The 24,089-nt window shown below is 43.1% G+C and overlaps 1 long non-coding RNA gene across 1 annotated transcript in view; it reads right to left on the bottom strand.

Annotated features, from left to right (window-relative positions):
- Positions 1-22,957, bottom strand: part of LOC139274712 (uncharacterized) — a 54,247-nt gene extending 31,290 nt beyond the window's left edge. Inside the window, exon 1 of the long non-coding RNA XR_011595576.1 lies at positions 22,521-22,957. This is a non-coding gene — a long non-coding RNA (uncharacterized lncRNA). The remainder of the gene's footprint in view (positions 1-22,520) is intronic.
- Positions 22,958-24,089: the final 1,132 nt, after the last annotated feature.

The raw sequence follows: 24,089 nt of genomic DNA, 5'->3' as shown, positions 1-24,089 counted from the left end.
ACGGACCATGTTTCACGAGCTTGGAGTTTCAAGAGTTCATGAAATGCAACGGCATAAAACACGTGAGGTCAGCCCCGTTCAAACCCGCATCCAATGGTCAAGTGGAGCGGGCAGTTCAAACCATCAAGCAGAGCCTGAAACGCATAATTCATGGTTCCTTGCAGACACACCTGTCATGCATACTGCTCAGTTACAGGACAAGGACACACATGCCCACCGGGGTTCCGCCTGCGGAACTATTGATGAAGAGAGGCCTCAAAACCAGACTCTCTCTAGTCCATCCTGACCTTAATGATCATGTCGAAACCTGACATCAACGCCAGCAGTGGTATCACGACCGTGCCGCAGTGTCACGTGACATATCTGTAAATGACTCAGTGTATGTACTTAACCATGGTCAAGGGCCCAAGTGGCTCCCAGGCAATGTTACGGATAAGGAGGGTTACTGGGTGTATATGGTTAAGCTCAAGAATGGGCAGATGTGCAGGAAACACATTGATCAAATCAAGCTAAGACACACTGACGAACTGGAACAGTTGGAAGAAGACACCGCGAGCTTAGACAACCAACCAACTCACGTCCAGCCATCAGAAGAACCCACTGTGGTCAACGCCAAGCCCCAAGTCATGAGAAACTCGGAAAGCTCTGGGATTGTACTGAGATGGTCAACCAGGGAGCGAAGGACTCCGGACCGTCTGAACTTGTAATATGGACTTGTGCCAAGAACTGGGGGATGAATGATATAATGTATGTACATAAGGTCTGCCGACCAACAGGGGGCACTACCGTTAGAGGTCCTAGGGTCATAGGTACACTCGTGTTGGGCCCGGTATATAACCTGAACTTCACCTTTGTATCTTCACTTCTGGAAGCCATTAAAGACTGACCAGGTTACACCTAGTCACTGGCTCACAGTACGGAGTTCATTGTATCATTTCATACACCACACCCACCTTCTGAGGTTGCGGGTCCCAGTAGTGGGGTGCAGCAAGGCATACCCAGGGCCCTACCGTCCCAGGCTATGGGTTCCATTGCTGGGGTGCAGTGAGGCAGACCCAGGGTGAGGGGAAGGAGAGCTCGACCCCACTATCCTGAGATGCAGGATTTAACAGATGTGGTTCAGATGATGTCATTGAGTGCGGAGAGCATTGACCTTACCCGATCACTCCTGGACGCAATCAGTGGGGTGAGTGATGAGATAGCTGGACTGTCAGGAGAAGTAACAGCAATGTCATGAGAAATGGGAATGATGTCCAGGACCATCAGTGAGGGAATAGTGGCCCTGAGGGAGGGAATGTTGCAGGTAGTTGAGACTGTTTTGCTCAACATGAGGGAGGGAATCTTGCAGGTCGTTGAGACACTGTCAGGGTGCATGAGGGACGGCATGTTGGAGTTTGCTGCTGCAATAAGGGAACACGGCCAGACCCTGCATCCATTGACAGAATCAATTGTCACACTCACTCCAAACCCCACATTAGTCTCTGAAGAGCCCAAAGCCGGGCGCTCCAACTTGCCGCCTGCCGCCGACACTGCTCTCCTGCCCTTAACAGGTGTACAGTACCCGAGATCTTAGAAAGAATAAGCTTGGTACTAAGCCAAGAAACACTGCGCCACCGCCTGTGGGCAGGAGTGGTGGAGAGTCTAAGACCAAGCGCAGCAGGCGGTTTTAGACTAAGGGGGATGAGAGATGGGTGCAGCATTTCTTTGCTGCTGTTGTTGTTATTATTCTCGTTACTGTTGTAACTGTTCTCAAAGTAAAAGTTTTTTGTAAGTTATGTAAATTTTAAGTTTAAAAGTTTGTAAGTGATCTTAATGTTCTTAAGTGATCTTAAAGTGTGATCTTAAAGTAAAGTTTGATACAAGAATAATTTTATTAAAGTCAAGTTGAGTGCAAAAGAACTGTTTGTTAAACTTTTGAATAAATATATTTTACATTAAAACTGAATCATTTCCATGATTTGTTCCATTAACACAACACAACATTACAGAACAGCTCCAAACGTTAAACATGGTCCATGTAGAATAGTTGTCGCTGAGCCCTCAGGCATCAGTAAAGCGTTCACGGATGAGCTGCTGCCGCAAGACTCGAACAATTGTTAAAGCTCCAGCCTCAGGCACTTGCATGACTTCCTCATTCTCGTCGTCCTCCTCCTGCTCGTCACCTGCATCTTCCACTTCATTATCATCAGCCACTCTCACCACAGGTGGGTCTTCCACTATCAGCTGCTGCTGCCTCATTATGGCTAAGTTATGCAGCATGCAGCACACAACAGTGAACTGAATGACATTCTTAGGGGAATGATCCAGGCATCAGAAACACTGTTTCAAGATGCCAATGGTCCTATGTCAATGTGCGACATATTGTATTCCCGGTCAGCTTCCTTCTGGGCTACGTGTAGGGGCATCATGAGCCAGGTGATAAGGCCGTGCCCTCTGTCTCCCAGTAGCCATCTGCCCTTCTGGCTGCTGCTGCTGAAACATGGCAGATCTAACGCTCTTGCGTAGAATGAACGCATCATGGATGTTCCCAGGGTATCTTGCATCGACTGACATGATGTGATGCATGTCGTCACACTCGAGCTGCACATTAATGGAGTGGAAGCCTTTTCTGTTCCTGTACATCTCGGAATCCTCCAAGGTGCTCGCAAGGCGATGTGGGTACAATCAATGCAGCCCTGTACCTTTATGAAGCCAGCAATCCTGGAGAAGCCCACAGCCCTGTCAGGGATTGCTTGGGCGGTCATGGGGAACTTTAGGAAGTCATTCCTCTGTGCATATACTGCAGCTGTCATCTGCTGAATGCAGACATGTATTGCATGTTGACAGATGGCGCACACATCCCAAGTTGTAGCTTGAAATGAGCCAGAGGCATAGAATGAAAGTGCAGCTGTAACCTTCACTTCAACTGACAAAGCAGTCCTCCTGATGCTTCTAGGTTACAGGTTTGCTTTGGCCAACTCACAGTTCTCAGTTACAACTTCTTTGTGGAAACGCTGCCTTCTGACACAGTCTGCATCACTCAGGTGGAGGTACGAATGCCTGTCTCGATGTACCTGAGGTGGGTAAGGCCTCCTGCCCAGCACCCTCCTGTCTCTGATGTTCCTGATGCGATGAAGTCGAATCAATTGTGTTACATAGCACCATGACGCAGAAGGCTCGCACATGGTATGGCATTGTCTGTATTGCCCCCATACTTAAATTTAACCTTTGAATGAAGCTCAAAACAGCAGGAAAGCAGGCTGGGCAGGTTTGCAGTTCTCTCTCTCCCCAAGGTCTGTATGGATGGACCACACCCAGGTCTTGTAACTCATCCTCTCTCCCCCGCCCCTTAACTAATTGCAGTCTTGTGACTTCTCCCTATCTCTCACTCCCACCCCCGCCCCCGCCACTCATTGCAATCTTCAGAAGCCTTCCGATTGGCACCTTGCTCCCCGGCCTCAGTGCAGAAAGCCTCTGATCGGCACTTTGCTCCCCGGGCTCGAAGCCTTCCGATCGGCACCTGGCTTTCTCTATCCTCTCCCCTGCCCGCCAGCCCCCACAGCTTGTTTTGTAGCTGAGCCCCGAGCCCCTGTGTCCGGGCGTGGGGACAATTCTGCCGGCCAAAGCTACGACCCTCCAGCCCTGCTCCAAGACGTTCGGTGGTGGCGTGTGAGTGAGTAAAAAAATGAGAAAACTTCTGAAATCCAACAAATTTACATTTATTACGTTGACAGGTAAAATAAGTTGAACTTTATTATTGATTTTGACAGTGTTCTTGACCCCTCCAAAATATTCGATTTAAAAACAAAGGCGTCTTTCAGCGCCGATTTCTCAACGTGCGCTGGTTTCCTTAAGTGCCCAGGCGTTTTTCGGGAGTGGCCAGAAACGAGGAAAAAATGTTGGCCAAACTGCGAAAAATTATAAAAACCAGCACAGACATGACGTCAAAAAAAAAACTGGCCGAGAAAAATCATAACTAAGTCAGTTATGCCGGCGCAGATCGCAGGGGGAATCTTGGAAAAAATAAATACGCCAAAAAAAACGGCGTGCGCAAAAAAACGGTGCAAATGACCGGGGAAAATTGAGCCCATAATAATGAATAGTCAGCATGGATTTCAAAATGAAATGTCTTGCTTGACCAACCTCATTAAATTTGTTGAAGAGGTAACAGAGAGAATAGGCAAGGGTAATGCAGTAGATGTAATTTATCTAGATTTTCAAAGGGCCTTCAATAAGGTACCACATAATGGAGTGATGAACTAGGTCAGAGAATGTGGGGGCAGGAGACAAATAGCAGAATGGATAGCTAACTGGCTTCAAGACAGAAAACAGAGAGTAGGGGTAAAGGGTAGCTATTCAGAGTGTCAGACAATGGGAATTGTTGTTCCATGGGATCAGTGCCGGAAGCACTGTTGATCATAATTTATATTAATGATTTAGACTTTGGAATTACAAACACAATTTCTAAATTTGCAGATTGGCATGAATAGTCAATACTGAGGAGAACTGCAACAAATTACAAGACATTAATAAACTTGAAGAATGGGCATATAATTGGCAAATGAAAATCAATACAGATAAGTGTGAGGTGTTACATTTTGGTAAGAAAAATAGGGAGGCCACATATGACTTGGAAAATATGAATCTAAGTGGGATAGAAGAGCAAAGGGATCTGGGAGTACAAATACATAAATCAATACATAAATCACTAAAAGTAGCGACACAAGTTAAAAAGACCATTAAAAAGCAAATCAAGCACAAGGGTTTATTTTTAGAGAGATTGAATTGAAAAATGGAGAAGTTATGCTAAACTGGTATTGAACCTTGTTTAGACCACACTTGGAGCACTGCATATGATTCTGGTTGCCAAATTATAAAAAAGATACAGAGGCACTAGAGAGGGTGCAAAAAAGATTTACAAGGATGATACCAGAGATGCGAGGATATACATATCAGGAAAGGATGAACAGGCTGGGCCTCTTTACTCTTGAAAAGAGAAGGCTGAGGGGTGACCTAATAGAGGTCTTTAAAATTGAAATGTTTTGATAGAGTGAATACATAGAGAGTGTTTCCACTTGTGGGGAAGAGCAGAACTAGAGGCCATCAGTCTAAGATAGTCACCAAGAAATCCAATTTGGAATTCAGAAGGAACTTTTTTACCCAAAGAGTGGTGAGAATGTGGAACTCACTTCCACAGGGGGTGGTTGAGGTGAATAGTATAGATGCATTTAAGGGGAGGCTAGACAAGCATATGAGGGAGAAGGAAATAGAGGGTTATGCTGATGGATTTAGATGAGGAAGGACGGGAGGAGACTCAAGTGGAGTCTAAACGCTGGCATGGACTGGCTCGGCTGAATGGCCTGTTTCTGTGTCGTATATCCTATGTAATCCTATGTAAGAATCTTCACCGATGTTACAGCTAAGTTAGGATTAGATGAAAAGATTGGACTGACATCCCTCACCTTTGCGGAAAAAACACACGCATATGTATAGATATATATATGTATACACACATGCAAAAAAAATCGCCTCCAACAAACAAAGCCCCCTGATAGTTGCACCTACTGTGATGATTACCCAGCTTCCAGCAAGAAAGAAGCTGTTGCAACCAAACTCAACAGTTCCCAGCATTCATGGGTAAGATAAATAGAACATCAATAATCATCACTGTCCGACATCACCCATATTTCGAACTGACACTAGCTCACACCAAATTCAAGAGTACAGTAGTTTGATTCCCCAGATTCTAATTGTTGAAAATAATATTGCAGAGATCATTTGCTTTCATTATAATACTACTTCTGGTGTATTTAAGACATGTCTAAATGATCATTCCCATTCATTAAATTGGTGTATACACAAAGTAATCTAACTGGTGTTCGGTAATTTAGTATGCACTTTTGCTTGTGCAATGTTCCTTGGTTTAATACTCTGATGCTAAATATAAATTCCATATTTATAACTTGGACTTGCAATTGAGTTTAAATATGTTTTCATTCATTTTTTAAATTGTCACTAGTCATAATATAATATACTAGTAATGATATTATATCAGGCATTGAAGATGAACTATTGGGCACGTTTATGGGGCAGTTATTCACTGCTGTGCACCTATCACAGTGCATGATTTAAATCAAGAGTATACATTAATATAGAGTAAATTAAATATAGTTCAGTTTACCTTTTGAATGTGAATATTTCGCTCTCTGCATATATAGATATATATTGGCCAGAAATTGCAGTCAAAGGCTTCCCGGAGGTGGATGCCTCTGACCAAAATGTTTGTAACGGAAATCCTTGGTGAGCCCGGAGGCACATAGACTTGCCTCAATATACAGTCCAACGAAGGGGCCCATGTATTCCAGGAGCGTATCATCATCATCATCATAGGCAGTCCCTCGGAATCCAGGAAGACTTGCTTCCACTCTTAACATGAGTTCTTAGGTGGCTGTACAGTCCAATACGAGAACCACAGTCTCTGTCACAGGTGGGGCAGATAGTCGTTGAGGGAAGGGGTGGGTGGGACTGGTTTGCCGCACGCTCTTTCCGCTGCCTGCACTTGATTTCTGCATAGTCTTGGCGACGAGGCTCAAGGAGCTCAGTGCCCTCCCGGATGCACTTACTCTACTTAGAGCGGTCTTTGGCCAGCGAGTCCCAGGTTTCAGTGGGGATGTCGCACTTTATCAGGGAGGTTTTGAGGGTGTCCTTGTAATATTTCCACTGCCCACCTTTGGCTTGTTTGCCGTGAAGGAGTTCCGAGTAGCGTATGTGCAGCCTGGGATCATGTGGGCCGGACCAACCATTGAAAATGGCGTATCCCCAATCACAGAAATGATGAGCTCCATTTGTACAGAGATCACCATTTCTATGAATGGCGATATCCCCAACAACACATAAATATTTTAAATAAAGAAGAAAAATACTTCGCATATTTAAAATTAATTGAATTGAATTTAATTAAATGGTTTAGACAAAAAAATTGTTTTTGATTCTTTTTTTAATGTTTTAATAAAGCTAAAAATAAACTTACCTTATTGAGCAGGGTTTTTAATATAAAAATTCTTGATAACATTTTATTTTTCTATCTTTTAAAACTCTTATGCTGGTAAAAGCAATCCTTATGCCCTGCATACGAGTTTGAAGGAGATTTTCAAGGCCAGATTTGTGGCCCAAATCTCCATCCGAAAAGGCCCTTCTCCCGAGGATGCGTTGGAACACTCAAAATAAATGTTGGCAGTTTGAAAGTGCCGGATTTCGGCGCATGCACATTGCGTGCCAAGAACCGGCACTTGTGGGGCCACTATGTGTGCGTGTGCACATCCTACATGCCCGTAGAGACCGCCGTTTTGGCCCTATATAGTTTATGTATGTGGAGATAAATACTGGCCAGGACACCGGCAGAGGGCTCCCCTGCTCTTTTTCGAAATAGTGGCCATGACATCTTTCATCTTTTATCTTCCGCCTGAGAGGGCAGACGTGGCCTCAGTTTAACTGAAAGGCGGCACCTCCGACAATGCAGCAAGTACAGACCTCAGCACTGCTCTGGAATTTATACTTTGGAAATCTTACAATCTTTATGCTACTGTAGCACACAAAAATCAGAGGAATTTCTGACCCGCTCATACTGCATCAGTGAGGATTTTCCATTTTCCACACTACATAGCTCTTTGAGCAAGATGGTGTCGGATTGGGAGCATTTTTTATTCTTGTTACTGTGTGGACCTATGCAAGAATTGGTTAGAGATTGCCCCCAAATCATTTTCATGTCGGACTCTTACAGCCAGCAAAGTAAGAGTTCTTTCATCTAATTAGTTTGGGCTGTTTTAAGTTGTACCTTCACTCAGTAAAAGGGCAGTTTGCTAATCCAATGTATCGCCCAGTTGCTGTAGACCTTTTTGAAGGACACAAATGTGTACCCGGCACGGAATCTTCTAAAATGATCCAACATACTTCAGTAAAAGGTTAATCGCTGCAAATTTAAATTGATTTGGACTGGCCGTGTCATGTTGAGCTCATCACTATTCCTCCTCTTTCGGACAATTTTTGTCAGCTTAACAGCACATTTAAAGTTAATTAGGGTGCTGCAGAGAAATGTCCTAACACAGTGCAGTGAAAATAATAAGGTTATTTCTCACCAGCTTAGTCCAGCAAGAGTTATAATCCAGAGCAATCAAGCTATATTAACAACAGCAACTTGCATTTGTACAGAGCCTTTAAAGTAGTAAAACATCCCAAGACGCTTCACAGGAGTGTTATCAGATAAATTTGACACCGAGCCACATAAGGAGATATTAGGAAAGGTGACCAAAACCAAAAGAGGTTTTTTAAGCAGTGTCATAAAGGAGGATAGAAAGGTAGAAAGGTTTTGGGAGGGAAATCCAGAGCCTACGACCTTGGCAGCTAAAGGCACGGCCGCCAATAGTGGAGTGATGAAAATTGGGGACGCACAAGAGGCCAGAATAGGAGGAGCGCAGAGATCTCGGAGTATTATAGTGCTGGGGGGGGGGTTAGAGAGATATTAATTGAGTATGGCTTTAAAATCGGGGATATATGAGCACTACAATTTGCATAACATTTATTTTTGTATAATGCAGTGTACATGAAAGGAACAGATGGATATTGATAGGATGAGATAGGGCGGGCGGAGGCTCGAGTGGAGCATAAACACCGACATCGACCAGTTGGGCCGAATGGCCAATACAACATCTAAGTTCAGTCAGGCTGCATTAATATTTGTCCCAAGTCTCTTTCACAATACACTATGCATTTATCCTGCAACCAACACCTAAAACAGATTATCAGGTCATTTATAACATTATTATTTGTGGGAGCTTGTTGTGAGCAAATCGGCTGTCATGTTTCCTATGTTAGAACAGTGACTAAACAACAAAAGTACGTCATTGGTTGTAAAGCGCTTTGGGAAGTCCTGAAGTCGCAAACGGTGCTGCACAAAATGCAAGTTCTTTCTTTTCTTTGCAAAACCCTTTTCTGAACAGACTCTATTTTAAAATGAATGCTCGTGCGGATGAAAATGGGAATTCCCAGGCTCCGCGCTCTCTCAGTAAGCCTGAGTAAGAAAGAGCAGAGGCACGAAAACCTTATCAAGGGACGAGCTGAATAACACCAACAAGAGTGGTCAGGTTTGATTCTGATCTTCACAGAATTAGCTGGTTTCTGGAGGGCAGTAGAAGAGCTGTTACAATTGATGGGAGGATGACAAACACTCTTATGAAACCACTTCCCAGTAAGGAATAAAATCGGTAATGTGGTCAGCGGTCAAACCAATTAATTGATCTCAGTTGGATGGCAGTAAGTGTACTTTAATTAGCCTTCTTGACCTTAGGTGACAGAGTCAAAAGAGAAATATAAAGCTAAGCTTTCCTACTTCTGACTGCATTCCTGCGTGCTGGAAACTTTATGTGTGTGGAAGTAAGTGGAGTCTGCATTGACAGAAGACAGGAAAAGCTTAAATTTCTATAACGCTTTTCTACCACCGGACATCTCAAAGCACTTTACAGCCAATTAAGTATTTTTGAAGTACTGTGATGTGGGAAATGTAACATGGAGCTCCACCTCGTGGACTACTGCTCCACCTAATGGACTACTGTGGTAATGCAACTGCTGCTGTAATGCAAAAAAAGTCACATGATGTATTGGAGCCATCTTATAAAGTCTGTGTGTTTGTGATGTCATAAAGAATATGTCACATTAGTGATGAAGATAGGATAATCAGATTCCCTAGCTGAAATTTTTATTGGTGGATCTTACTGCCAACAACAGAGTGACTTTGCGAGCTACTTTGTTTTGCAGCACAGCTAAAGGTAAATTACAAGCACATTTGGCTGAACTGAAGAGTCCAAATGACTGCACCTATGGGAAATTGATTGGGATCACTGAAGCTGGATTGGAATGAGATTTCTTGTTGAAATGAGATTTTCGTTAAAGGATAATGTTATCAAACAGTATCCAAAGATGTTCCAAGAAACAGGCAGTCCGATCCAAAATTTCAAGGCGAGTGTCAGAGTGCAGAAGGATGCGAGACCAGTTTACTGAAAGACACGTTCCGTACCATATGCATTCAAGGAGAAAGTTGAGCAAGAACTCAAAAGACTAGAAACTGAGAACATTATCTCTCAGGTATATCTAAGTGATTGGGCTACACCCATTGTTATTGTACCTAAGTCAAATTGTACGGTAAGGTTGTGTGATGATTATAAAGTAACCATAAACCAAGTTCTAGCGGCTAATCCACCCAATATATTGCCAAATTTAGAAGAAGTGTTCTATTTTTCATACATTGATGAATTGCCAGTCACAGCTGAACAGATTGCTAGTGCAACCAAATGTGACCCAGTTATGTCAAAGGTGTATGATTACATAGCAAACCAGGTATCAGAGAAAGATATTCATCCACACTTCATTCGTAAGAATGAATTATCAGTGGATAAAGATTGTGTCATATGTGGTGCAAGAGTGGTTATCCCAAATAAATTCAGTTCCAAATTATTCGGAGATCTTCATGATGAACAGCACCTGGGAATGTGCTTGACCGAGAGTTTTACACGTACTTACTTATGGTGGCCATGTCTAGATAAAAATATAGAGAACATGGTTAGTCAGTGTACAACATGTAAATTAGTAAGCAAGACACCACCATCGGTACCATTACAGCCATGGAAATGACTTCCCAGGTTATGGCAAAGGTTACATATAGATTTTGCTGAACTAGAAGGACAGCAATTGTTCATTGTGATTGATAGGCATTCGAAGTGGGTAGAGATGTTTCCGATGCGGAAAATAACAACAAGTGAAACACTAGACAATTTGCGAAGATTGTTTTCTTCATATGGCCTCCCAGAAAAAATTGTGTCTGATAATGGGCCGCAATTTTGTTCAGCAGAATTTGCACAGTTCATGAGCAGAAATGGTGTGAAACATACCAAAGTTCCACCGTACAAATCTGCTTCAAATGGTGCAGCAGAGCACAGAGTGCAAATTGTAAAACGTGCTCTCATCAAATGTTGGATCCAAATCCAAAGAAATGGCAGTTGTCATTGGACCACACACTAGCAAATTTTCTAGTTACTTATCATAATACTCCTCATAAAACTATTGGTAGAACACTAGCCAAGTTGTTTCTTGAACGACTGCCACAAACCAGATTCTTGTTGTTAAATCCAAACCTGGCACAATCAGCAGAATAGAAACAATTAAGACAGAAAGAGAATCATGATAGAGGTAGAGTAAGAGAGAGAAGTGTGAAATTGAATCAGAAGGTTAGAGTGAAGAACTATCACCATAAATGGTTAAAGTGGTTACCAGGAAGAGTAGTGAAATATATTTGGTCAAGATGTTTGATCATGGAAAGGTTAGGTTTATTCACATTGACCATATTTTACCTACAAATGTAGAAGGAGTTGAATGTTGGAATTATTAGATTATTTGTGATGAATCAGATAGTCTTGTTACAGGTAGAATACCAGTAGCAAATCCTACTTCAGATGTACTAGAAACAAGTCCAAGAGAAAGTCAGAATTTAAGTCTGAGTCCGAGTCAGGCAGACAAAGTTTGAAGTTGTAGAGTTCAAATGTAGATCAAGGGCATCCTTTGAAGGAAAATTCTCCTCAGGCTCAGCCAAGAATGAGTCTAAGTTTGCCACCGCATTTGGAAGGTTCTGTTCGAGAGTGAAGGTATCTTCTTTCAAACAGAATACAAGTTTGATTTGTAAATATGGCAAAATAAGTCCGTGTCTTGTGTTATGTATAACTATGCTAATTATGCATGATGATTATTTTGTTATGATTACTTCTTCATTAAGGAGGGAAAAGTGTAATATAGAGCTACACCTAGTGGACTACTGCTCCACCTAGTGGACTATTGTGGTAATGCAACTGCTGCTGTAATACAATAAAAGTCACAGGATGTATTGGAGCCATCTTATAAGATCTGTGTGTTTGTGATGTTGTAAAGAATATATCACAGGAAATGCAGCAGCCAATTTGCGCACAGCAAGCTCCCACCAACAGCAATATGATAATGACCAGAATATCTGTTCTTGTTGGTGATGTTGATTGAGGGATACATGTTGTCCAGTACACTGGGAAGAGCTCCACTGCTCTTCTTCGAAATAATGTCAGTGGATCTCCACATGGGAGAGTAGACGTGGCCACAGTGTAATGTTTCATTCAAAAGGCAGCACCTCTGACAGTGCAGCAACTCCCTCAAGTACTGCATTGGGTTTTATGCTCAATTTTCTGGAGCAGCACTTGAACCCACAAACTTCTGACTCAGCAGGCAAGAGTGCTACCAACTGAGTCACCGCTGCTTTCACTGTTAGAGTTCCGATTTGAACGGTGAACACTTGGGTAAGATACCAGTTGAATGCTGCTGGTGTGAGCGGTACTGTGACCCAGGAAAACTTTGTCACTTGCGAGGAGGCAAAAACCATAGAAAACAGAATTGCAGTTCCTTTTGATCATCTGACTCAGGTCATCAGAAGATTGAGTGTTGCGGATGGGAGAGATTGGATAAAAACAAATCAAATCCAAAAAGGTTCCAATGTTTTGAGCTAAATCAATTCCCAAAGAGCGAGTGGAATCCTGGCATCCTAACGTAAATATATATAGTTAGGGTTAGGATGGCTTAGCAAGAGTCTCCATTTCTCCAATATTGGAGGGAAGGAAGCAGGGAATAGAAATGGTCCTGCTTCTTTTCAGTTCGCTATCTCCCTCCCCTCTCTTTGCCCAGTCAAAGTATTGCTTGTGTGTTGGGCTGATAATATATGTTATGTATGTAAACCTGTAATTACCATGTCTAACTACCAGAGGGCTTATCCCTTGGAGTCCCAAGGGAATCCCACAATCCGTTGGGAGCACCTGTATATAAGGAGGCCTCACAGGCTGGAGAGGCACTCTGAGATCTGTAATAAAGGACGACGGTCACACTTACTTTAAGCTTACAGTATCTAGTCTGACTCTTTATTCAAGACATAACAACTGGCGACGAGATACAGATGACGAACCCCAACGCAACAGTGCAGAGAACTGTGGGCATCCTGCAGAAATTTTCAGAGGAGATGATTGGGAAACCTTCGTGGAGCAACTTGACCAATACTTCGTAGCCAACGAGCTGGAAGGAGAAGGGAACACTGCTAAACAAAGGGCGATCCTCCTCACTGTTTGCAGGGCACCAACGTATGGCCTCATGAAAAACCTGCTCGCTCTAGCAAACCCCACAGACAAGTCATACGATGAGTTGTGCACACTGGTCCGGGAGCATCTAAACCGGAAGGAAAGCGTTCTGAGGGTGAGATATCGGTTCTACACATACAAGAGATCTGAAGGCCAGGAAGTGGCGAGCTACGTCGCCGAGCTAAGGCGCCTTGCAGGACATTACGAATTTGAAGGACACGGAGCATATGCTCAGGGACTTCTTTGTACTTGGCATTGGCCATGAAGTAATACTTCGCAAACTTTTGACTGTGGAGACCCCAACCTTGAGTAAAGACATAGCGACAGCCCAGGCATTTATCTCCACCAGTGACAATACCAAACAAATTTCCTAGCACATTAGTGCTGCTGTAAGTACTGTGGACAAAATAACGTTGTTTTCGAATCGAAATGCACATGGCAGGACTAACATGCCTGTAGCTGCACGTCTGCAGATGACTCAGAATCCACCATCAAGGATGGTGAGTACAAGGCAATTAACACTTTGTTGGCGCTGCGGGGGTGATCATCGATTCCATTCAAGCCGCTTCAAAGAATACATTTGCAAGGACTGTGGAACAATGATACACCTCCAATGTATGTGCAGGCAAGCTGCAAACCCTGCTAATCCTGCAAACTACCATGTTGCAGAGGAGGACAGATCCACAGTGGATCATGACGAACCAAAGCCTCAGACCGAGGAGGCAGAGGTATATGGGGTGCACGCATTTACCACAAAGTGTCCCCCGATAAAGCTGAAGGTTGAATTAAATGGACTCCCGGTGTCCATGGAGCTGGACACGGGAGCAAGCCAGTACATAATGAGTAAAAAGACTTTCGATAAGTTGTGGTGCAACAAGGCTTCAAGGCCAGTCCTGACTCCCATTTATACCAAAATAGAATGGACACAAAGGAACTGATTCCCGTAATTGGCAGTGCTACCGTAAAGGTCTCCTATGAGGAGCGGTGCATGATTTACCACTCTGGGTGGTACAGGGCGATGACCCTACGCTGTTCGGCAGGAGCTGGCTGGGAAAGATACGCTGGATCTGGGACGATGTCTGAGTGCTTTCGTCCATCGACGACACCTCATGTGCCCAGGTCCTAAGCAAGTTCCCCGTGCTGTTCGAACCAGACATCAGGAAGTTCCAAGGAGCAAAAGTGCAGATCCATTTAATTCTGGGGGCACAACCCATCCATCACAAGGCAAGAGCGGTACCTTACATGATGAGAGAGAGGGTGGAGATCGAACTGGACAGGCTGCAACGAGAGGACATCATTTCACCGATTGAATCCAATGAGTGGGCCAGTCCGATTGTTCCAGTCCTCAAGGGAGATGGCACCGTCAGAATCTGTGGTGATTACGAAGTAACTGTCAATCGTTTCTCACTACACGATCAATACCCGCTACCAAAGGCAGACGTCCTATTTGCGATGCTGGCTGGAGGGAAAACGTTCACGAAGCTGGACTTGACCTCGGCCTATATGACGCAGGAGCTGGAGGAATCCTTGAAAGGCCTCACCTGCATCAACACGCACAAAGTACTTTTCGTTTACAACAGATGGCTGTTTGGGATTCGATGAGCTGCGGGGATATTCCAGAGGAACATGGAAAGCTTGCTGAAGTTGGTCCCGTGCACCATGGTCTTCCAGGACGACATCTTGGCTACAGGTCGGGACACCATCGAGCACCTGCAGAACCTGGAGGAGGTTATTAGTCGGCTTAATCGTGTTGGGCTCAGGCTAAAATGCTTGAAGTGCATTTTCCTGGCACCTGAAGAGGAGTTCCTGGGGAGAAAAATCGCGGCAGATGGCATCAGGCCCACCGATTCGAAGACGGAGGTAATCAAGAACGCACAAAGACCACAGATCGTGACGGAGCTGTGGTTGTTTTGAGGACTCCTGAACTACTTTGGTAACTACTTTTCGGGACTTAGCACATTGTTAGAACCCCTGCACTCTTTACTGCATAAAGGAGATGAATGCGTATGGGTTATAAGCCAAGAAAATACTTTTGAGAAAGCTAGGAAGCTCTTATGTTCAAACAAATTGCTTGTGTTGTATGATCCATGTAAACGTTTGGTACTAGCATGTGATGCGTCGTCATAAGAGATCGGGTGTGTATTGCAACAAGCTAATAAATTTGAGAAATTGCAACCGGTTGCTTATGCATCCAGAAGTCTGTCTAAGGTCGAGAGGGCCTACAGTATGATCGAAAAAGAAGCATTAGCGTGTGTTCACGGGGTAAAAAAAATGCATTAATATCTGTTCGGGCTCAAATTTGAATTGGAAACCAACCATAAGCCGCTTATATCGTTCTTTTCTGAAAATAGGGAGATAAATACGAATGCATCGGCCCACATCCAGAGATGGGCGATCACATTGTCCGCATATAACTACGCGCTCCGCCACAGGCCAGGCACAGAAAAATGTGCCGATGCTCTCAGTAGGCTACCATTGCCCACCACCGCGGTGGAGATGGCACAGCCTGCTGATCTAGTTATGGTAATGGAAGCATTCGAGAGTGAGCAATCACCTGTTACCGCCCAACAGATTAGAACCTGGACGAGCCAGGACCCCTTACTGCCCTTAGTAAAAAACTGTTTGCTCCACAGGAGTTGGTCTTGTGTCCCATTGGAGATACAGGAAGATATAAAGTCGTACCAGTTGTGCAAAGGTGAAATGTCTATACAGGCAGACTACCTCCTATGGGATAATTGGGTAGTTGTGCCATAAAAGGGCAGGGACACTTTCATTCGTGATCTCCACAGTATCCACCCAGGCATTGTAATGATGAAAGTGATAGCCAGATCCCACGTGTGGTGGCCCGGTATCTTTGCAGACTTAGAGTCCTGTGTGCATAAATGTAATACATGTTCCCAGTTAAGCAATGCACCCTGGGAGGCGCCACTAAGTTTATGGTCTTGACCCTCCAAAGCGTGGCCTAGAGTTCATGTCGACTATGCAGGCCCATTCTTGGGAAAAAATGTTTTTAGTGGTTGTAGATGCGTACTCCAAGTGGATTGAATGTGTGATAATATTGGCAAGCACGTCCGCTGCCACCATTGAAAGCCTATGGGCCATGTTTGCCACGCATGTTCTTCGAAGTGACAATGGGCCGTGCTTTACCAGTGCCGAATTCAAGGAATTCATGACCCGCAATGGGGTCAAACATGTCGCGTCTGCCCCGTTTCAACCAGTGTCCAACAGTCAGGCAGAACGAGCAGTTCAAACAATCAAGCAGAGCTTGAAAAAGGTAACTGAAAGCTCACTGCAGACTTGCTTATCCCGAGTCCTGTTTAGTTACCGCACAAGACCCCACTCGCTCACCGGGGTCCCTCCCACTGAACTGCTCATGAAAAGGGCACTTAAGACAAGGCTCTCGTTAGTCCACCCTGATCTACATGAACAGGTAGAGAGCAGGCGGCTTCAACAGAATACATATCATGATCGTGCAAATGTGTCACGAGAAATTGAAGTAAATGATCCTGCATTTGTGTTGAACTATGGACAAGGTCCCAAGTGGATTGCTGGCCCTGTTTTGGCCAAAGAGGGGAGTAGGGTGTTTGTGGTCAAACTTGCAAATGGACTCCCCTGCAGAAAACACTTGGACCAAACCAAACTCAGATTTACTGACTATCCAGAACAACACACAATAGACTCTACCTTTTTCGACCCTCCAACGCACACTCAAGTGGCAACCGACCCAACGGTTGACCACAAAGCAGAACCCATCACCCCCAGCAGTCCAGCAAGGCCAGCTGCGCAACAGCCCAGTGAAGGCCCAACAAACGACTCACCGACACCAACATTTGCACCGAGACATAGAAACATAGAAAATAGGTGCAGGAGTAGGCCATTTGGTCCTTGGAGCCTGCACCACCATTCAATAAGTTCATGGCTGATCATTCCCTCAGTACCCTTTTCCTGCTTTCTCTCCATACCCCTTGATCCCTTTAGCCGTAAGGTCCATATCTAACTCCCTCTTGAATATATCCAATGAACTGGCATCAACAACTCTCTGCGGCAGGAAATTCCACAGGTTAACAACTCTCTGAGTGAAGAAGTTCCTCCTCATCTCAGTCCTAAATGGCTTACTGCTTATCCTTTGACTGTGTCCCCTTGTTCTGGACTTCCCCAACATCGGGAATATTTTTCCTGCATCTAACCTGTCTAGTCCTATCAGAATTTTATATGTTTCTATGAGATCCCCTCTCATCCTTCTAAACTCAGTATATACAGACCCAGTCGATCCAGTCTCTCCTCATATGTCAGTCCTGCCATCCCGGGAATCAGTCTGGCGAACCTTCGCTGCACTCACTCAATAGCAAGAACGTCCTTCCTCAGATTAGGAGGCCAAAACTGAACAGAATATTCCAGGTGATGACTCACTAAGGCCCTGTACAACTGCAGTAAGACCTCCCTGCTCCTCTACTCAAATCCCCAAGCTATGAAGGCCAATATACCATTTGCCTTCTTCACCGTCTGTTGTACTTGCTTGCCAACTTTCAATGACTGATGCACCATGACACCCGGGTTTCGTAGCACCTCCTCTTTTCTTAATTTGCCGCCATTCAGATAGTATTCTGCCTTCATGTTTTTGCCACCAAAGTGGATAACCTCACATTTATCCACATTATACTGCATCTGCCACGCGTTTACCCACTCGCCTAACCTGTCCAATTCACCCTGTAGCATTTTAGCATCCTCCTCACAGCTCACACCGCTGCCCAGCTTAGTGTCATCTGCAAACTTGGAGATATTATACTCAATTCCTTCATCTAAATCATTGATGTATATTGTGAAGAGCTGGGGTCCCAGCACTGAGCCCTGCGGCACCCCACTAGTCACTGCCTGCCATTCTGAAAAGGAACCATTTATCCCAACTCTCTGCTTCCTGTCTGCCAATCAATTCTCTATCCACGTCAGTACATTACCCCCAATACCATGTGCTTTAATTTTGCACACCAATCTCTTGTGTGGGACCTTGTCAAAAGCCAATTGAAAGTCCAAATACACCACATCCACTGGTTCTCCCTTGTCCACTCTACTAGTTACATCCTCACTAAATTCCAGATTTGACAAGCAGGATTTCCCTTTCATAAATCCATGCTGACTTGGACCGATCCCGTCACTGCTTTCCAATGTGCTGCTATTTAATCTTTAATAATTGATTCCAACATTTTCCCCACTACTGATGTCAGGCTTACCGATCTGTAATTATCCGTTTTCTATTGTTCTCCTTTCTTAAAAAGTGGTGTTACATTAACTACCCTCCAGTCCATAGGAACCGATCCAGCATGTTGGAAAATGATCACCAATGCATCCACTATTTCTAGGGCTATTTCCTTAAGTACTCTGGGATGCAGACTATCAGGCCCCGGGGATTTATCGGCCTTCAATCTATCAATTTCCCTAACACAATTTCCTGACTAATAAGGATTTCCTTCAGTCCCTCCTTTTCACTAGACCCTCGGTCCCCTAGTATTTTCGGAAGGTTATTTATGTCTTCCTTCGAGAAGACAGAACCAAAGTATCTGTTTAACTGGTCTGCCATTTCTTTGTTCCCCATTATAAATTCACCTGAATCTGACTGCAAGGGACCTACATTTGTTTTCACTAATCTTTTTCTCTTCACACATCTAGAGAAGCTTTTGCAGTCAGTTTTTACATTCCCAGCAAGCTTCCTCTCATACTCTATTTTTCCCCTTCTAATTAAACCCTCAGTCCTCCTCTCCCAGTCCTCAGGTTTGCTGCTTTTTCTGGCCAATTTATATGCCTCTTCCTTGGATTTAGCACTATCCTTAATTACCCTTGTTATCCTCGGTTGAGCCACCTTCCCCGATCAACCAGGGAAAGGAAGGCCCCAGATCGACTCACATTGTAAATAGTTACACTATTGACTTTGGGGGCGAGTGTTGTCATGTATGTAAACCTGTAATTATCATGTCCAACCACCAGAGAGCTTATCCCCTGGAATCTCAAGGGATCCCACAATCCCTTGGGAGCACCTGTATATAAGGAGGCTTCACAGGCTGGAGAAGCACTCTGAGATCTGTAATAAAGGACTACGGTCACACTTACTTTGAGCTTGCTGTATCTAGTCTGACTCTTTATTCAAGACATAACAATATCCATAAGGCATGCAGTCATAGGTAATAACACATTTATTGTTTATTATTGTTTGTTAATATTGGAGAATAAAAAATAATTTTGCTTTTGTGTCAAATTATTATTTAAATAGAGAGAGACTACAAAATGCTGCAGTACAGAGGGAACTGGGGGTCTTTGTGCATGAAGTACAAAAAGTTAGTATGCAGGTACAGCAAGTAATCAGGAAGGCAAATTGAAGGCTGGTTTTTATTGCAAGGGAGATCGAGTATAAAAGCAGAGATGTCCTGCTACAACTGTACACGGTATTGATGAGGCCAAACCTCGATTACTGCGTCCAGTTTTCATCTCCTTATTTAAGGAGGAATATATTTGCTTTGGAGGCTGTTCAGGGAAGGTTCACTCGGTTGATTCCTGAGATGTTGACTTATGAAGAAAGGTTGAGCAGGTTGGGCCTGTACTCATTGGAGTTCAGAAGAATGAGATGAGAAGATTGAGACATATAAGATAATGAAGGAGCTGAACAAAGTAGATGCATAGAGGATGTTTCCACTCATGGGGGCATCTGGAACTAGGGGCATAGTTTTAGAATAATGGGTCGCCCATTTAAAACTGAGATGAGAGGAATTTCTTCTCTCAGAGATTTGTAAATCTATGAAATTCTCTGCCCCAGAGAGCTGCAGAGGCTGAGTCATTGAATATATTTAAGTTGGAGCTAGACAGATATTTGAGCGATAAGTGAGTAAAGGGTTATGGGGAGCAGGCAGGGAAGTGGAGCTGAGTCCATGATCAGATCAGCCATGATCATATTGAATGGTGGAATAGGTTTGAGGGGCCAAATGGCCTACTCCTGCTCCTATTTCTTATATTCTTATGTTTTATCTATATAACTATGGTTTCTCAAAATTCTAGAATAAACCCAAGAGTCAGAAAGATAGCCTATTAAATGAATGATGTCGACAGAATCTGAAACCATCTTACTTACCTGGTGGCATCGGATATTTGGTCAACAACTGAAGAACTGTGATATCACCTATTGATGATTAGATTTTATCATTCACAGCTACGGGCATCTGTGAGAATGTTATGATTATTACATAGGATATACGACACAGAAACAGGACAATCAGCCCAACCAGTCAATGCCAGCGTTTATGCTCATCTCGAGCCTCCTCCCATCTTTCCTCATCTAAAGCTATCAGCATAACCCTCCATTCTCTTCTCCCGCATGTGGTTATCTAGCCTCTCCTTAAATGCGTCTATAATACTCATCTCAACCACTCCTTGTGGTCGGGAGTTCCACATTCTCACCACTCTTTGGGTAAAGATGTTTCTTCTGAATTCCCTATTGGATTTCTTGGTGACTATTTTATATCGATGGCCTCTAGTTATACTGTTCTCCAGAACTGGAAAGATTCTCTCTGTGTCCACGCTATCAAAACCTTTCATAATTTTAAAGACCTCTATTAGGTCACTCCTCAGCCTTCTTTTTTCAAGAGAAAAGAGACCCAGCCTTTTCATCCTTTCCTGATAAGAACTTGAGAACATAAGAAATAGGAGCAGGAGTAGGCCATTCGGCCCCTCGAGCCTGCTGCGCCATTCAATAAGATCATGGCTGATCTTCTACCTCAACTCCACTTTCCTGCACTATCCCCACATCCCTTGTATACCTTAATATCCAAAAATCTATCAATCTGTGTCTTGAATATACTCAACAACTGAGCCTCCACAGCCCTCTGTGGAAGAGAACTCCAAAGATTCACCACCCTCTGAGTGAAGAAATTTCTTCTCATCTCAGTCCTAAATTGGCGACCCCTTAATCTGAGACTGTGACCCTGTGTTCCAGATTCCCCAGCCCCGTAAGAATTTTGTATGTTTCAATGAGATCAACTCTCATTCTTCCAAATTCTTGAGAATATAGCTCTAGTCTACTCAATCTCTCCTCATAGGACAAATTACCATTCCCAGGAATCAGTCTGTTGGACCTTTTTTTGCACTCCCTCTTTTTGCAAGTATATCCTTCCTAAGGTAAGGAGACCAAAACTGTACACGATACTCCAGGTGCAATCTGAACTATATAGGACCTGATATGATTGCAGTAAGACATCTTTACTCATACTCAAATCTTCCTCTAATAAAGGCCAACATAACATTTGCTTTCTTATTTGCTTGCTGTATCTGCATGTTAACTTTCAGTGATTCATGTACAAGGACACCCAGGTCCCTCTGATATGTATACCCTCGCATTCTTCCACAAAACAAACTTCCAGTAAAAGTGCCAAAAAAATGATTGCAATGAGATAGAATTTTCAGTCTCTCTGGTGTAACCTATTTAAGGGACACTTTCCCTGTGCAAAATGTGGCTTGCAAGGTGTCTAAGGTTTAAAAAAAGCCATGCATGGTGCCCTCAATAATGGTGGACTCACCACACCAATTGCACAAATTTATTCAAAGATGTGCCTCAGAAGAAATTGTGCTGTAGCAAACCTCGCATCATTTGTTGCAACATGAACTGGTCCCAGGAACCAACTGCAGAGTTATTGCACAAAGATATTCATGAGCCGAAAGCAAAAATAGCTCTCAAAATGCTGACAATACTCTGTTACAAATCAATTTTTGACAGCTTAACTTTTGTGTTTCTTGTACAATAAACCACTCATAGTGAAGCGATAAATTACAATTCTTTATAATTGTGCCATTTTAAAATGGAGTTAACAGATTTTAAAATGGAACCCACAGACTGTAGGAACATTCCTATGAGAAGCAAATGTTCCAGTTCGAAGACTAGAGACCTTGGGAGGCAAGAATACAGAGAGATAACATAGAAGCTGAATTAAATAACAAGATAAGAATAGAATAGAAATGAAAAACTATAGCAACTATTTGGACTTACCATTTAAGGCATATGGAAGCCAGACTGGAGGAAGCGCTGTACTAATGTCAATCATCATGTATTAATTGTAACCTGCGTAATTATGTAATAACTTATTCTGAAATTGTATGAAGGAAGATGCCTCCGGCCACTTCTTTGAATGTTCCTTTACGGAATAGCTTCCCTGTCGACTTGTATTAATAAAAACTGCATTTACTTTAAGGCTAACGGACTCCGAGTGGTGGTTTGAAATTAACCCTAACAACGTGTCATAGTTGGCAGGATCTGCTGGACAGGAAAATTTGACTTAATAGCTGAACCAACATAAAACCGAGTGAGTATAGAATTACCTTGAGAAATTCTCCTCCCTAGAGGCCCGGCCAGAGATCCAACGAATCTGAAGCGGAGTCCATGCAGCCAGTAAATCCAGTTGAGGGGCGAGTCAGGACACTCTAAGTAAATACATGTGTGAGGAGAATAAGTACTTATACAAGATATTGGGGAATCCCCGGTGAGGGTGGACTCACTATCCAGCTAGAAACGAGGTTCCGCATAAGTAAAGGTGGAAAAACGGGAACTGGGGAAAATGCCATAGTGTAAGAAATGGCAAAGGAAACTGCCAATGCCCTTGGAGGGGTGAGGTATAAACTACCAGAAGAGTTTCTGAAAGATAAATATGAAAAGTATAAGATGAAAAAAAAAGATACCCTGGAAACTCAACTGCAGGTTGCAAAGAAAGGGAAACAAAGGAAAGGAGGCGGTTATAGTGCATTTCACAAATGCAAGGGAAAAGAAGGAGGAGTGGAAAGATAGGTGTAGAGAGAAACAAAAAAAAGGAAACAGCCAAAGCAGGATTAATGGTAATAAGTCAGTGCCTACAATTACGGAGGTTAAGAGTAGAAGTGAATAATTTGAGAATAACGTCCACCAGACGGTGGGACAGAGACTGACAAAGAAAAACAAGGGAACCAGAAAATAAGTTGCTAAAAAATAAAATTTAAAAAAAGAGAAAATAAACTTTGTTGAATGAAAGTTGGTGTGAATGTTTGTCTTTAAAATAAAGTATCTGTTATGTTTGTTTAAGCTCCACCCAGTTCTGTGCAGAAGCTAGCTGGTTAACCCTTTTATCATGGATGTGGGAAGTTTTATATTCATCGTTTACCTAGAATTGAATTACATTTTAAGTTAGAAACGCAGGTGCGGATTTATTTTGATTATGATTTACGGAGAGCGAAATGCACAAAGGATGGGTTCGTTTAACAAAAGATATATATTAAAAACAAAAGAAAATACAACCGACACAGAAGCTTCAGCTCTTGGATGTTCTAATTGGATTGCAGTAAAAAAAAGCGTGGTGGCGTTTTAAAAAAAAAAGATTCTGACCCACTCACTTACTTGTTAAAAGAAAACACGTAATCATTGATTACATTGGGTTGAAAGATACTAAATGACTTTTTTCTTTAAAAAAAAGCCTGCATGGGTTTCTCGAGGCTACGGGCCAGGAGAAGCTACCCCTCCTCCCCCCCCTGCCCACCCCCCCAATTTTCCTTTGTGTAAAATCTTATGTTAGATGATGTGAAAGCTCTTAGCTCAGTAAAAAGAGTTTTAAGTAAAAGATTGGCAGTACAGTATTTTAATTGGGATTTTGAGATATTTTAGATGATTCTCCTTGATAAACACTTCAGTTGTATTGGAAAACCTTGGGTTTGGAAACCGTTTTAAAGGAAATAAAAGTAAACAGTGTAGGAATAACAAACCTAAAAAGTTTGGAAACAATCTAAAAATGTCATTTTCTCTGATGAGAGACAGAAAAGTCATTTGGGGGTGACGAGATAAGACATGGAAGTAACCTTGGAAATGATTTGCAAGAACTTGAATGTTAAGATAGTTTATAAACTATTGCTTGTTTTTGAATACAG

Source organism: Pristiophorus japonicus, chromosome 10 (genome assembly GCF_044704955.1).
Source record: "Pristiophorus japonicus isolate sPriJap1 chromosome 10, sPriJap1.hap1, whole genome shotgun sequence".
In the NCBI taxonomy this organism is placed as follows: domain Eukaryota; kingdom Metazoa; phylum Chordata; class Chondrichthyes; family Pristiophoridae; genus Pristiophorus; species Pristiophorus japonicus.
The sequence above is the reverse complement of the archived record's forward strand: the minus strand, read 5'-3'. Positions and strand labels throughout refer to the sequence as shown.